The following is a 5,751-nucleotide window of genomic DNA, read 5'->3' as shown; positions in this document are numbered from 1 at the left end:
TGCTCCTCGTGATCGAGGAGGCTACCAGGGAATTGGTCGTGATACGAGAGAATTTGTCAACCCTGGAATCTGAACATAAACCTGCATTTATTCAAGATGAGTCTGTTGATTGGCTCACTCGCCTTAATACACAAGTCACCGCATATCGACATGATCTACTAGCCTTTAAGAAGCAGAAGTTGGCAAAGGTCCGTGCCGACTACGAGCGCAATCAGGTCTACATGTGGACCAGCGGTGGCAAGAGTGAACCTATCAGAGGCTCTCATAGAGCCGGCACCCGTGTCCGCCGTCAGGGCCGTGATAACTACAAAGCCCATTATGCCACTTCTACCAGTGACTCTGACTTTAATGATGTTCCAGCTTCACAGTCCACTGTATCTTCGGCCGTCCCTTTAGGTGCCCGTCCCCGCACCAGACGGGGCATCGCCGCAGGCACCATACGCGAAGAGGTGGTCAACGAACGCGGGCGCGTACGTGGCAAACGGGGGAGACCGCCCCTACCCAGGAACCGGTGATTAATTTATCATCAAGGACACTTACAACTGATGAAGCGAAGGTCCTTGGTCGCGGACTTTCGTTCGTTCCCACGTGTCACTTTAATCCATTTAACTGGGAAGTGGAGAAATATCACCTCAATCGTCAGTTGCGGCTCCACGAACATTTCCACCGTTCCCCATCCGTCCAACAGGAGAGCGTGATTCCTCCTCAACTCCGTAAGTTGCAACAACGTTCTACTTTTGAACCTATGTCCAATAACATGTCTATTCGAACTTTTTCTCGCATGCTGGACTCTGATGTTCATAAAAAAGTGACTATTGGTTCATCTAATAGACCTCATTCTAATTTGCCTAATAAAGAAATGTCTGCATTACGTAATTTATCTGCTTATTCTGATATTGTAATACGTCCCGCCGACAAAGGCGGGGCGATCGTTATACAGGACGTGGGTGATTATAGGGATGAGATATTAAGACAGTTATCAGACCCTGCTGTATATCGTAAATTGCATCATGACCCTACTAGTATGTTTAAAGATGCTCTGCAGCAGAGACTCACAGCAGCGGTAAATTATGGACTTATTGAACAGGATTTGGCGAATGCCCTGGTCCCTGCTTGTCCGGTGGTACCCCTCATATATACTTTGCCAAAAGTCCATAAAAATTTGGAGCACCCCCCTGGGCGCCCAATTATCGCTGCTCGTGGGTCTCTATTCCAGAATTGTGCTGTGTACATAGATACTCTGTTACAACCTTGTATTACTGACTATCAGTTTCATCTCATTGATACTACTTCTTTTCTTAACAAACTGGCAGCCATCAACGATATTCCTTCCGATTGTTTGTTATGTAGCATCGATATCAGCAGTTTATACACCGTTATCCCTAATGATGATGGCATTGGTGCGGTGTTACAGCTGATCACACATCACCCTAAATACACAGGGCCGGATGTGACATTGATCTGTGATTTGTTACGCATGATTCTGACTTGCAATTATTTTATCTTCGATAAATCTTTTTATCTGCAGACATCGGGCTGTGCGATGGGGTCCAATGTGGCCCCATCGTACGCTAATGCCTACATGATGCATGCAGAACAAGAGATATTTTTTCTCAACCCTTTAGCAGCTGGTCATGTAAAATTCTTTGTTCGATACATCGATGATGTATTCCTGCTATGGTCCGGTGGCAGGGATGCATTTGAGATGTTTATCGACTCACATAATAAATCCACCAGTCCCATAAAACTAACGTACTGTATTGATGAGCATACTGTTAATTATCTTGATGTTGCAGTAACCCGTGATCATGATGGTTTCCACACCACTCTTTTTCAAAAAATGACTGACAGAAATACTGTTTTACACGCAGCCAGTTTTCATCCTAGACCCCTGAAGCACGGGTTACCCTATTCCCAATACCTTAGGGCCCGCCGTATTTGTAGCTCTGACCATGAAGCTGTCATACAAATTGACAAAATGGCAGAGAAATTTTTAGAGCGAGGTTATGCTGCTGAGCTATTAAATCAAGCCAAGCGCAGGGCTTTGGCCATCCCCCGTCATCAGCTGCTAAATAATAAAAAAATCAAAGAAGCAGGTACCCTTAAACTACCTTGGGTCAACCACTTTAGTACAGCCAGTTCAGACATCGGGGGTGTGTGTAAAAAATTGTGGCCGATTGTCCAGACTGACCCTGACCTTGGCTTGCATGCCACCAGGATCATGCCATGTTACACCCGTGGTCGCAATATTCGCGACTGGGTAGTGCATGCTGATCTTTCCAGGAGTGGCAATGAAGCTAATTCTTCAACATCTTTTTTAGCTCTGAAAAGGGGATGTTTCCGCTGTCTGAATTGCATAACCTGCCGCTCACTTGTAGTGGGTGACAGTTTTAGGCATCCATTCAGCGGTAAGCGTTTCTTGATCAGACACCGGGTCACTTGTACCACCACACACATTGTATATTTAATAACTTGTCCGTGTGGTCTAAGTTACGTCGGCAAGACCGACTGTAACTTGCGTATTCGCATGGCCGCACATCGCCATGCGATACGTGAGGCCATTGCCACAAAAAACAGTGATCAGCCGGTGGCCCGGCACTTTATGCTGGCGGGACATAATCCATCCACTTTACGATATATGATCATCGATCATGTACCCGCCAGCATACGTGGTGGGAACCGATCACGTAAACTTCTGCAAACTGAATCCAAATGGATCTTTCGTTTAAATACGATTGCGCCAGGCGGCCTAAATGAACATTTAGGTCTGCATTCCTTTTTGTGATTTATGCATGACATTTATGATATTGTTACATGCTTTCTTACAATGTATTGCCTATTTTGTATACATTTATGCACTTCATACAATGTATTGCTTATAAGCATCGATTTTTGCAAATGTTACTATTTTGATGCATTGTGTTTATTACCTTTGTCTTTGTTTTTAATAAAGTTTTTTAATTGTATTGTAGCGTTCTTGGTTGCTACGGCACCGGCAGGTGAGGGAATGACGTCACTATTTGGGCGTCCTCCTCCCGCCGTGGAGCCTGCACACCTGAACGTGCTTACATCACGGTGGGGGTATTTAGGTGAGTTCCGCTGACTGTACATTTGTTATAGCCTGAGGACGATGTGAACAATAAAGACATCGAAACGTTGCACTACTTGCTTGTAATGTGCCTTTTATACGAGTGCCGCCTGTCCTGACATACCTTTGGAGCTCCTGCACGGGGATCTCCGTTTGGAAGGCACCGTCTTTCTTTCCAATTGTACTGGAGTGCTACCCCACCCGAATCTATATATATATATATATATATAAATTCCAAAAAGTTCCGCACCTATCACCAAAGAGTCACCACGGCGGTGCTCACTCCAAGGATAAATATCCAGACAATAAAGAGCAAAAAGAAGAGGGCACTCACCAATCGTTGAATGTAGTTTGAAGAGAAAAAGATTTATTAATGCTTACATGACAGGGCTAACGTTTCGGTCTTACACAGACCTTTGTCAAAGCCAAGCAATACAGAGAGCAGGTCCTTCCACCATGAACACCCAATTCATACTGGCCACCAAAGCAGTATATATACCTGTTACACATCACATGGTATATCAATCAGCCAATCACAATCACATGGTATTAAACTCATATTCTAACAAAACTAAACAGTTGCTAAACATGTTGTATGGAAAGTAGGCATTGCGTTATGTTAATCAAGGTCATTCCTTATGAAAAAAGGGAAAAAGAATACTAAAAGCAGGGTAAATGAACCCACTTAGTAATAACCGGAAGTAGCGTGCGTTCCACGCTGCTGGAACGCACGCCAGATCCCGGAAATGCCCATAAACAATGTGATCTGCGTGCCAGAACTAAATAATGTTGCACTAACATATATAAGTGGCGCAGGTAGCGCCTTACATCCTGCGCTAATAAAGCAGAAAGTGACTTACTCAAAAAACGGGGAACGAGTGATAACTGATATGCTGCCTCGTGAAACCAGGAAGTAACATGCGTTCCACGCTGTTGGAACGAATGCCGGATAACCGGAAGTGACAGTGTCACACTGTCAGCGCAGCACTGATAACCTCCCAGAACTAAGGGGGAAATAGTTGAATAGCGCAGAGCGGCGCCTAAAGAACTAGATGGACAATATATATGCCTGCACTGTGACATAATATTAAAGGCACACAACAAAAAATATAAAATATAATAATAGCCTAATCGCTGGAGGCTCATTTATAAAGATATTGACAATGGGCAGTCAACTCAATTAATCATGTAGTTAGTACCAGTATACCTCTGATGAACAAACGCTGCCACGTTACCAAGACAACCAATACAAACATGATATATGACATACAGGTTAAACACTGCTATAAAGGTGGTCAGGTAAACCTCATAGTATGCAAAAACAATTTATACAAAAATACAGACAAGACAAACAAATAACACATTTCCTTGATGTCACCGTGTATAAGGATGGTCATACACTGAGCTCCACCCTCTTTCGGAAAGAGACCGACCGGAATACTGTCCTCTACGCCACAAGTCACCACCCGCCCTCCCTTAAAGAGAGCCTTCCGATCTCTCAGTTTCTCAGGGTTATGAGAAATAACAGCTCTGATATTCTAGCGGAAGAACAGCTGACTGATATGGGACAGCGTTTTCTTGAAAGAGGGTACTCACCTTATACCATCCAACGTTGTCTGACTAAAGCGAGAGCAAGGTTTGAGGCCACGGACACAAAGCGTGTGTTTGACCAGGATCGTATGATCTAGTTCTTTAGGCGCCGCTCTGCGCTATTCAACTATTTCCCCCTTAGTTCTGGGAGGTTATCAGTGCTGCGCTGACAGTGTGACACTGTCACTTCCGGTTATCCGGCATTCGTTCCAACAGCGTGGAACGCATGTTACTTCCTGGTTTCACGAGGCAGCATATCAGTTATCACTCGTTCCCCGTTTTTTGAGTAAGTCACTTTCTGCTTTATTAGCGCAGGATGTAAGGCGCTACCTGCGCCACTTATATATGTTAGTGCAACATAATTTAGTTCTGGCACGCAGATCACATTGTTTATGGGCATTTCCGGGATCTGGCGTGTGTTCCAGCAGCGTGGAACGCACGCTACTTCCGGTTATTACTAAGTGGGTTCATTTACCCTGCTTTTAGTATTCTTTTTCCCTTTTTTCATAAGGAATGACCTTGATTAACATAACGCAATGCCTACTTTCCATACAACATGTTTAGCAACTGTTTAGTTTTGTTAGAATATGAGTTTAATACCATGTGATTGTGATTGGCTGATTGATATACCATGTGATGTGTAACAGGTATATATACTGCTTTGGTGGCCAGTATGAATTGGGTGTTCATGGTGGAAGGACCTGCTCTCTGTATTGCTTGGCTTTGACAAAGGTCTGTGTAAGACCGAAACGTTAGCCCTGTCATGTAAGCATTAATAAATCTTTTTCTTTTCAAACTACATTCAACGATTGGTGAGTGCCCTCTTCTTTTTGCTATATATATATATATATATATATATATATATATATATATATATATATATATATATATATATATATATATATATATATATATATAGATTCTGATCCTCCGGCACTCTGGACCCCTCCATGGACAACTTGCTGGGGTGCCTTCTTCTGGGAGAACTAGTCCCTTACAGATAGTGGGCTGGTGGGGCGGCACTCACAGACTGTACATTAAGACTTGAAATGGTGTAACAAGTGCATTTAATG

The sequence above is a fragment of the Crinia signifera genome, chromosome 7 (assembly GCF_055691185.1).
Source record: "Crinia signifera chromosome 7, ASM5569118v1, whole genome shotgun sequence".
Classification (NCBI taxonomy): Eukaryota; Metazoa; Chordata; class Amphibia; order Anura; family Myobatrachidae; genus Crinia; species Crinia signifera.
Note: the sequence above shows the minus strand (reverse complement) of the source record.